Here is an 11,298-nt window from a genome sequence, read left to right on the forward strand (position 1 = left end):
TGATTGGGGTCTGAGCTGGTCAGGGCTTAGAGGAATTGAATGGCATGCAGCATCTCCAGTGAGAGACACTTACATGGCCCTGGGTCACGCAGCTCTCTGCCTACTGAACCCGAGAGCCCCACGGCATGAGTGAGATATGACAAGAACCAGAGTTAGGCCCTGGTCCAGAGAAAGGGCAAGACAAGAAAAGCTCCAGGGGAAACTGGTATCAATAGAGATGGAAGGAGGAGCACAGATTTCCCCTTGCCAGCCGTTCCATGTTCGTAGCAAATATCCACATCCTCAAACAAGGAGAGTCTCAATGTTGCCCTCTTATATTTCTCTTCATCAAGATCTCTTATACTGGTCCCATGTTGATTTTTTTTTCCCACCTGCAAATTTACAAAACTTTAATTTCATCATGCACCTGTTAACTTGAAAAATAACTTTTCTCATGGAGTCTGTATTGGGTAATGAATCAAAACCAATCAGCATACAGAAGAAACAATAAAATGGAGCACAAATCATCATGTGCCCAGAGCAGGGAGATTGCTGAGGTCTTAGCTGGCAACCCTGATGTGGCTTCTGAGAATGAACCACTGGTTTTAAGTACTTCTGGGAATATGCTGCTTCCCCTAGGTTCCTTTTGGGACAAATTAGCTGTAATCCTGGGTGTTTTTGATATTTTCTTCTTCTTTCACTTATACCATGAAGAGGGGGTGGGTCCTGAAAATTGGTTAACCCATAATATGTTATGTGATGGGCAGAACCCAGTAATAAGTAACAATGACCTGGAGCACAGAAAGGGGGAATCTTTAAAGAAGTAAAATTGTATGTACTTGGGTTTAGTTTTAAAAATTCTTACAAAAGAATTTTTCTGCATGCGAAACATTTTTAAAGGAAAGTGTTAATGAGCGCTAAGTCTGCTCATGCTGTTATAACAAAGTACTAGAGACTGGGTGGCTTATAAACAACAGAAATGTATTTCTCACAGTTCTGACAGCTGAGAGGTCCAAGATCAGAGTGCTGGCAGGGTCACATTCTGGTGGGATCTCTCTTTGTATCCTTACAAGGCAGCAAGCAGAAGGGAAGCATGTTCGGCTGTGAGTTTTATAAGGGCGCTAATCCCATTCATAAGGGCTCCATCCTCATGACCTTATCTAATTCTTGTTACCTGCCAAAGGCCCCGTCTCCTTATACCATCACACTGGGAGGTTGGGGAGGACACAAACATCAGTCTATAACAAAGTAGTGACTTTAAAATTAAATGCAAAGGAAAATGAATGTTGGGCGGTGGGCAAGATCACTAGGGGGCTGTGGGTCTTCAGAGGCACTTTGAGGGAGATGACAGATGTGAATGCACTAAGTGCAGAGAGAAGTCTCCTAAGGGACCAACGAGAAATCACGAGGAACCAGGGTAGTTGGTGATTATTTGTGATTTATTTAGCTTGGTTGAGGCAAGAGAATGAGGTGGATCAAGGAGATGAAAAATTATGTAGAGGATTGGTCTCTTGATGAAAAACTCTCTCACATAGAGATGCCAAAAGCAGAAGAGACGGAGACCCAACTGTAGAAAGTGGGCAGAAGGATGGCAGAAATAAAACCTCTTATGTGTGGACATCCATTTCCCTTTGTTGGTGTAGCTATTTGAAGACATACAGTCAAATCTTAATTTAGTGGATCTTTAGTCTGGCTGGTTATCACTCATCTGCAGAATTTTATAATATATAAATTTCTGGTTTCTTGATTTATTGGGTCTGACGTTGGGGTCCATAACTCAGTAATTAAAAGTCTCTAAGGCCAGAGCTTCTGAACTTTAAAGCGCATGCAAATGCCTTTGTTGAAAAGCAGACTCTGATTCAGTAGGTCTTGGGTGGGGCCTGAGATGCTGTGAGTCCAGCAGGCTTCCAGGTGCATGGTGTGCCTGCCCTAATTTGAGTAGCAAGACCAGGATGATCTGGTAACCAGGTAACTTTAAGATCCACTTCCTGAGAGCATCTGAGGTCCAAAGAACAATGTGCATGGTCACCTATCTGAAGGAAGGGTTACATTATTTCTCTAAGCAATGAAAAATAAAGAGATGATTTTTTTAAAGAGGAACCAACACATGACGATAGAACAGTGAGACTATTTCTTTTTCTGCATCCACATATGAAGTCAGTCTCATTGTACTCTAGCCTCATAGTGAGTGAATGAAATAAGAAAATAGAGGTCTTCTAGTTTCCCTGGAATATATAAATAATAGATTATTCCTCTAGTTCTTCTTCCTGTCTTAAGAACCAAGCTGGCATGATTTCAAAAGAAAGGGAAGAAGAAAGAAAGAAAGGAAAAGAGGAAGGGGAAGGGGAGCAGGGAAAGAGGGAGGGAGCAGGTTGGAGAGTGACTGTGGGCACTGTCAACGGGGGAGGACTGTAGAGCTGTGTGAGAGACGGAGAGGCTGAAGAGCTACGGCTAAGTGCGTGCGCACATGTGTGCACACCCACATGTGTATATGTGAATATAAAATGGTATACAATGTAATTATCTACTGTAATGTATATGTGGTTTTATGTGTATATGATTACATTAATATATTGATATGTATATATGTTTGTGTATGTCTGAGTGCATATGTATAATTGTATATATGTATATAAACATACATATGTGTGTGTCTTGTAAGTGCAAGTTAGTCTCTCAGTTGTGTCTGACTCTTTGCAATCCGGTGGACTATAGCCTGCCAGGTTCCTCTGTCTATGGAATTATCCAGGCAAGAATGTTGGAACGGATTGCCATTCCCTTCTTCAGGGGATCGTCCCAGCCCAGGGATTGAATCCAGGTCTCCCGCATTGCAGGCAGATTGTTTACCATCTGAGCTAACAGGGAACTGTATATAATTATATATGTGTGTGTTTGTGTATGTGTATATATAGGGGCTTCCCTTGTGGCTCAACTGGTAAAGAATCTGCCTGCAATGTGGGAGACCTGGGTTTGATCCCTGGGTTGGGACAATCCCCTGGAGAAGGGAAAGGCTACCCACTCCAGTATTCTGGCCTGGAGAATTCCATGGACCGTATAGCCCATGGGGTCGCAAAGCGTCGGACACAACTGAGCTACTTTCACTATATATAGACAGAGTGAAAGAGAGAGGAACAATAAAACTGATGGAAGACAAACCCTTCAATTCTAACATAATAGTTAGAAATATTATGGTTATCTATAATATCAATAGATATTAAAATAATCTAATAGATTATAATAATCATCATAATTTGATACCTGCCAGTGGCCGGCTATATTCTGCAAACAATGCTTCAGTGAAACAAACATTTTTTAGTCAAATATAGCTGTAATCAGGAGTGTTGACCATGTGTATTCCCACCTTCTATTTTGGGTATATGAAAGTCCCATCCTCCTTTTGGGAGCCAAAATTCTGGTCTTTTCCCGTGAAGATCCAGGGGTTCTCTGTGCTGTGGCTTCAGCGGGTGTAGTCTCCATTCTATAACTCAGATCAGCCCAAGAAGAATGCAACTGCTCCTCACTTCTATTTTAGAAATGAAGTTCTACCTTCACCAAGAAGTCTAGGCACAGCTTCATTTCCCTTCAGACCGGGGAGAGTTGTGAGGGTCTTAGGTGTTAGAGCCCAAAAAGGAGAATGGGAGTGAGGCATGGAATTGTGGGGGCACCTGTAGTAGGTTCAGTATTCTTGCAGAAGAGCAGTGCATCAAATGCAGTAAAATGCACCCCTTCCCTCATTCACTATAACGCTCTTATTATCTTGGGCTCAGGTGTGTTGCATGAATATACAATAATGGGGCTAACAAGATGGTTTGGGGTCACAGAGGGATAAACCATGGCATAATCCAGCTCTGAAAGCCGTTCTGGTAATGAAAATTGTAGACCAGTCTTGTGGCTAGTTTTGTAATAAAGATATACAAAGATGAATATAGGTTTCCAGGAATTAATCTGAGAGCATTTGATCCAATTTATACTGGAGTGGCTGCATTGAAGGCAGCTCGGTAGACAGGATTCCAATTTAGGTTGATAGAGTGCTGTGGGGTCCAGGGAGGAAGGGTTCCCTGTAATTGGGAAATGATTTTATTTTTGAAATGCCCATCTCTTGGCTTTGTCAAAGGCTGTGCATCTGTCTGCCTCGCCTATGAATGCAGCCAGGCTCAAGGCACCGAACCCTGCGGTGTAAGCTTCTGGTTCAGTATTCAGCATGACAGACAGGCTTCCAGTTTTATTCTTTCAGAGGGGACCCCAGGACACACTGCATTTTATTGTTGCGATTGTTCTGTGGACCAAGCAACATTAGACCCACGGAGAGCGGAGGCTCAAGACAGCTTTATGTCATCTTCTCCTTCCCCCTCTCTGTCTTTGACCTGCTAAAAGTGGCCAAGTTTAAGGTTCCTAGGAGTTTTTCTCTGAAGACAGCAGTTGGGTCTGGGAAGCAGGGGAAACTGCTCTTACTTTGTCCTTGGAAGTGTGTCTTTCTCTGGCAGATGGCCAGGTCAGGGACAGAACCGGAGGCAGCTGAATGCGGGCTGTGACTCTTGAAGAACTGGAATTCCTGGCACACTCTTACATAAAATAGCCTCAGACCAACCCAAGAACGTTGACTGTGTCTACCTTATCTACATGCTATCTGTTTACCTCTCTGAGCTGCCAATTCAGGAAAAACTTGCTTTAAGAATATTTACATTCAAAACCCATCGACTTTTCTTTTTTTAAGTGGCATTAGGAAATTCTCTTCAAATCCTGCTTAGGTGGCTGTTAAGAGAAACCTGTGTTAAAACTCCTGTTCTGCTTAAGATGAATCAGAAAGCATTGACTTCTGACACTCTCCTTTAGAATTTTGGAGCTTCTTATTTGTAATTTTATTTACAGACTTCAAAAATGTCAAATTTTAGTTCCTTTTACTAATGTAATTTTGAATATATGTGAGTTTATTTATCATCTATGAATTTATATGTTTACAATTCACTATGAAAACATACCATGATCATTAGAACACCTTCTAAAGCTCAATTTGAAACACTCCTGTCACAAAAACCAAAGAGGAGTTTGTAATACATTTTTATTTGTGCCATGAAATTATCACTTAGGATTTTCATATAAGTATTGAAAAGTTAGCTAAATAACTGTTTCTTGTAATGTTATGGGAATGAAATTTAATTATTACTGAAGGCTTTTTACTTTTCTATTTTTAATGTTATTTTAATACTTTTCTTAATTGCATACCTTGGCTTGTATACTAATACACGCAAGGTGGTATATGATGTGAACATGTGAACTGCCTTTAATAACAAGTAAAAAAGCAGTTTGTATTCAGCTTAAAATAGCCCACAGCTAAAATGAAGGATATAGCTCTGCAGCCAATGAACCCAGAGAGAGTTTAATCATTTAGCCTGCAGATTACAACCAAGGCATTTTTAGAGGATTTTCAAATATATACATATATATATATACACACACATATATATACATACACTGGAATTTGCTTATTACTTATATAAATCACTTTTTTGTTTAATAGAAAAGAACCAAGCTTTTTAATTCATTTTTACTTTTATACAATCTTAGCTTAGATTATCTTTATTGGGAGGTGGGAGCGGTATTTTTAGATGCAGCAAATGAGAAAAAAAATGCATTTTCAATTGTCAGTAGTATTTAATTTCTATCAACAATTTTTTAATTGTTCACCTGAAAAGCAAAGCTTTAATGTGTCAGCCTAAATTACAATACAAAAGAAATCAGAAATTATGGCTGTTAACATTTCCCATTTTCAGATCTTACTGATTAGATTAGAGAAAATTATTCCTTATAATTTCACCATAGAAAAGCTATATGTCTAGTCCTATCACTACTTCGAAATGAAATTAAGGAGAAATGTTTCTTAACATAGTATTTGTATTTGTATTTTTTTTTTCTTTTTTGAGAAGGGAAGATTGCAGCATCTAATTTTACCCATGATTTGTCTTTATTAAAAGCTCTTGTCAGGGAATTAAACTTTTTGGATCTGGGCATTGCCTTAAAAATACAAAGCCTATCATGATGTTGGTTTTATAATAAAAATTAGACTGATTTTAATTTAAAGAGATTTATAAGTGGTTCTCTTAGGAATTTTGTTGTTTTATTCACCAAGTTAGTAGACCAATAGAAACATACCAATGACGTTTAGCTTGCAAGTTAATGAAAAACAAATCCCCTATTGAAATAAACTAGATTTTTTTTTAATATAGAGAGATCAAGTTCATGCCTAAGAAACTTTTCAAGGAGAAAACTCTACTAAATTTCTTTCTCATATTTTTAAGGTCAAATGCTTTCTGTATCATGGAACTCACCTTTTTTTGTGGAGAAATCTTGCTTTCTTAGAATTCACTAATGTCATTTGTAAGGGCAAACTTTTTTTTTCAATATGGTATAAGTGTCTAAAATAGAAAAAATGGAAGGAATCAGAAAAGCCTTTTAACGTGAATGATTCGTATATAGGCATCTTAAGAAACATGCATACTGTACATGAGTAAACAATACTTATGTTGTGAAAGATGCTAAATCAATGTGTATTTAACTTCCAATGAAAGTTGCAGGGCAGAAGCAAGCATCTATTAGGGAAACATTATATGGGGTTGCATTTGTGATGGGAATCCTAAGGAGCTTTCTGAATATGTTAACTTTTTTGGATAACTCAGTGATGAAAGCTTACAGCCGAGCAAGTGTATCTCTTAACACAAATTTGTAAGGACGTTTTTGATATCTTCATTTCTAATGTTTCAAAGAAGCTTTGTTAAAGTCCAGTTTCCGTAAAATGTCTACTTGCAAAGTGTCAGATCACAGGAAAAGAAGACTTTTAAATATTCAAGGAATATTTGTTTTTTAAGTAAAGCTTATAAAAATTGCCTGGCAAGCCTGTTTTAAGGACACCAGATACCTTCACCCAATAACATACTCTTACCTTCTGAAAGAGGAGACTCTACAAGCAAAATGGGCGCTTTGGTTTCTAACTGCTATTTACAGCAAATGATCAATTTGTTATTTTTCTTTCCAAATATACAGATTAAGATAATAAGAGAAGCAACAGTGGATTCCTGGTGGAATTAACTGGTTCTTCTCAAGCTTCTTTATGGCATCAACAGCATTTGTGTGTTCTCCTGGCCCTGCCTGGGAGTGTACGTGTTTGTATATACAGGTTTCACTGGCAGACCTAATTTCAGGATACATAATGCATGATTTTGAAACCAATTTGTTATTGTAATAAAATATTTTTTAGGAATGCATGGAAGTACTCGAGAGGAGAATGTTAAATTATACATGCATTGTGGCCGAGTGGATTCATTTAGCTCAGTCTGTAGGTGAATCTCCCCGTGACCTTGGCACTTGCTGGCTAGTATAGAATAACAATCAAAGCTTGGATTGGAAATCCGACCATTTCCAAATATTAACAACTTCTTTCAAAGGAAATGCTGATTTCAGCATTTAGGTAATGGAACATCAGTATCTCTTTCAGAGTTTTTAGGGGAGGGGGAGAAATTAAAAAAAAAAAAAGCATCCATGATCTTAATAGGATTAAAAGCCAGGCTTTTTATTTTTAAAATGCTAATTTGTTTTCTGTATTCTATTTTCATATCAGGGATTGTTATTCACTACCCTAGGACCCACAGGCCACTGAGGACTCAGAATTGCATTGGTAATGATAGGAAAGCGACATAAAAGCTTTCATTCTGAAAGGAATTCTATATTCTTTCCAAGCCCATTTTCTTTTTTCTTATGTAAGTCAGCTTGGGGTACAACATTGGAGATAGAAGGTGGGAGAGGACAGATATGCATCAGGTCGCTGGCCTGACTCCTATCTACTTACCCTTCCACATTAGCTAACAAACTTGAATCATTAGAGGGGCATTAATTGAAGCAGCCTGTGACCCATATGAATTGGATGAACTGCCTGGGCTGGAGAAGTTTGGCTGTGAAGTGGAGCGGCCTGAGGCACGTAACATCCAGTAATCTGCTCATCTGGCAGGCTTTCACCAGCAGCTCATCCATGGCTGTCGGAGCGAACAGTGGGGCAGGGAGAGTAGGCTAGAACTGAGACAATAATTTACCATGTAATTTGTTCTGAGATTCCTTTGATAGACTTCACTACCAAAGACATTTGCAAGAAAAGGGGACCTCATACCCTGACACCAGCCCCATCTGGTGACTAGAGAGGGCTACATTGTCTGGGCCTGGTGACGACCTTGTTAGATAGGACTCACCTGTCCTTACCTGCATCTTTCTTCCCATCTCGGTTTCTTTGCCTTTTCCTTTCCTGTCCAACCCGGGAATGAAGAGAGAGAGAGAGTACAAAATCGAGTTACGTACAAGTTGATGAAAACCGAGTGTAGCAATCCAAAGAAGCAGGCAATTTTAAGTTCGAGCCTGTTTGGCAAATGAGGTGTCCCATTTGGGGAAATACATGTTCCTGTTTAGGCCCAGCAGGTGTGCTAATGCAAGGCAGGCTTCCTCTGGTTGCCTTATTTAGGGGATGTTACAAATGGAAAGACTATTTAAATGCTCACAAAGACATTAACAAACAAACATACCCCACTCTCAAAAACCCTTTCCTGAAAACTGGAGGAAAAAAAAAATCAAAGGAAAAAGGCCCACGCTTTGGGTTTTACTCACTTGTGTTTTTAATAGTTGTTTAATGACCTATAAAGTCACTTTTCTAAGAAAAGAAACATAAAGGAATTTGGTAACTAAAAAAATTTAAAGGGAGGGGGCTGCTGAGACATTTCCTTCCAGCTGCTGAAAGAAACTGAACTGGCTATTTTCTGTGCTGCTTTGAATGGTGTTTGCAGCATTTACATTTCTTCCTTCCTTACCCACTTTGTTGGAGAATATAAATGTTGAGGCTCTTTTTTTTTTTTTTTTTCCCTGCCAGAACTGTTGGTTTGGTTGGGATTGTGTTTTGTTTTCTGTTTGAAGATATGGCAGATAAGAGGGAGGCATCATCTACATTTTCTTAGTACATTGGTTTTTAGTCAGTGTCCTTTTGGGGGAAAAAATTCCTTCAATTAGCATTTCTCACTAAAACAAAGAGTTTTCTCTGTTCAAGCCTCGTTACTGAAATATTCGAAGGTATTTAATGTTGCAGCCTGTTGCCATGAAAATGAAAATGTGAGTCATGTCTTAATTAAGGCGATGCTTAGGCCAGAAGATATACAAGTAAATCCTGTCTTGGAATGGAAACAAAACAAATGGGTGAAACTTTTAAGTGTCCCCCTTAACATTAAAAGGCATTCTCCATTTCCCCATGCTGGTTAAATACGTACTATGGAATCTGAAGAAAGAGAAGACCCTGGGCTTTGACCTTGGCCAATAGGGTGCTCTGTGTACAGAAAGTGCACCTGAAGTTGGCTGGGTTTATCCTGGTAGAGGAACCACTACCGAGTGTCGCTGGGAAGATAAACGAGGAAATCTTAACAGAATTGATAGTGGCTAATGGTTCTCCAGCTTAAGTTCTGGGCTTCCGCTTAACATGGAGAATTAGTCGAAAGGAAGAAAATTTGTGAGTGGATGAAATGGATTACCCAATGTAGTGGATTGAACAGTGTCCCTCCAAAATTCATGATGACCAAGAACCTCAAAATGTGACCTTATTTGGAAATAAGATCTTAGCAGACATAATTCATTACAGATCTTGAGTTGAAGTTATCCTCAGTTTAGCGTGGGTGCTGGATCCAGTTATTAGTGTTCTTATAAGAAAAATGTATAACACACAGAGAGACACAGGGGGAAAGCTGTGTGAAGACAGAGGTAGAGAAGAGGGTGTTGAATCCATAAGCCAGATCAGATCAGATCAGATCAGCCGCTCAGTCGTGTCCAACTCTTCACAACTCCATGAATCACAGCACGCTAGGCCTCCCTGTCCATCACCAACTCCCGGAGTTCACTGAGACTCACGTCCATCGTGTCAGTGATGCCATCCAGCCATCTCATCCTCTGTCGTCCCCTTCTCCTCTTGCCCCCAATCCCTCCCACCATCAGAATCTTTTTCAATGAGTCAACTCTTCACATGAGGTGGCCAGAGAACTGGAGTTTCAGCTTTAGCATCATTCCTTCCAAAGAAATCCCAGGGCTGATCTCCTTCAGAATGGACTGGTTGGATCTCCTTGCAGTCCAAGGAACTCTCAAGAGTCTTCTCCAACATCACAGTTCAAAAGCATCAATTCTTCGGCACTCAGCCTTCTTCACAGTCCAACTCTCACATCCATACATGACCACTGGAAAAACCATAGCCTTGACCAGACGAACCTTTGTTGGCAAAGTAATGTCTCTGCTTTTGAATGTGCTATCTAGGTTGGTCATAACTTTCCTTCCAAGGAGTAAGCGTCTTTTAATTTCATGGCTGCAGTCACCATCTGCAGTGTTTTTGGAGCCCAGAAAAATAAAGTCTGACACTGTTTCCACTGTTACCCCATCTATTTCCCATGAAGTGATGGGACCGGATGCTATGATCTTCGTTTTCTGAATGTTGAGCTTTAAGCCAACTTTTTCACTCTCCTCTTTCACTTTCATCAAGAGGCTTTTGAGTTCCTCTTCACTTTCTGCCATAAGGGTGGTGTCATCTGCATATCTGAGGTTATTGATATTTCTCCCGGCAATCTTGATTCCAGCTCATGCTTCTTCCAGCCCAGCGTTTCTCATGATGTGCTCTGCATAGAAGTTAAATAAGCAGGGGGACAATATACAGCCTTGACGTACTCCTTTTCCTATTTGGAACCAGTCTGTTGTTCCATGTCCAGTTCTAACTGTTGCTTCCTGACCTGCATACAAATGTCTCAAGAGGCAGGTCAGATGGTCTGGTATTCAAGGAAAGTTAAAAATTGCCAGAACCGCCAGAATCTCAAAGACGGGCATGGAATGGATTCTCCCTCAAAGTCTCCAGAAGAAGCAGTGCTGCCAACACTTGTGGCTTCCAGAACTTGGAGACTATACGTTTCTGTTGTCTTAAGCCAGGAGGTTGGTGTTAATGTCAGGGCAGCCCCAGAAACTCATACACCCAGAAATGTAGCACCCAGTTGAGCTATTTTAATCCTAACAAGGAGATAAATCTGAATTTTATCTGCCATCTACAAAGGCTTCTTGGTCTCACTTGTATGGTACACAGTTTTTGTTAATAGAATGTAAGGGTACCCACGGCCCTCTGGCATTTTGAAACATATCTTCAGCTGATATCAGGAGGGAGTAAAATGACTGCTTCAGCAAAGGTGCCCTGGAGTCTCAGGCTAGCCCTGGTCCAGAGTTTTCAAGTCTCTGGATTGAGCAAGAAGGTTCCACAAAGAGTCTTCTACCCAA

General features: G+C 40.0%; 1 long non-coding RNA gene across 1 annotated transcript; it reads right to left on the reverse strand.

Annotated features, from left to right (window-relative positions):
- Nucleotides 1-1,468: 1,468 nt before the first annotated feature.
- Nucleotides 1,469-9,945, reverse strand: LOC129631391 (uncharacterized). The gene is made up of 3 exons (XR_008704018.1): nucleotides 8,214-9,945; nucleotides 6,306-6,392; nucleotides 1,469-2,012 (listed from the first exon to the last, which is right to left on the reverse strand). It is a non-coding gene; the product is annotated as an uncharacterized LOC129631391 (long non-coding RNA).
- Between the last annotated feature and the right edge of the window lie 1,353 nt (nucleotides 9,946-11,298).

This window comes from Bubalus kerabau, chromosome 17, assembly GCF_029407905.1.
Source record: "Bubalus kerabau isolate K-KA32 ecotype Philippines breed swamp buffalo chromosome 17, PCC_UOA_SB_1v2, whole genome shotgun sequence".
In the NCBI taxonomy this organism is placed as follows: domain Eukaryota; kingdom Metazoa; phylum Chordata; class Mammalia; order Artiodactyla; family Bovidae; genus Bubalus; species Bubalus kerabau.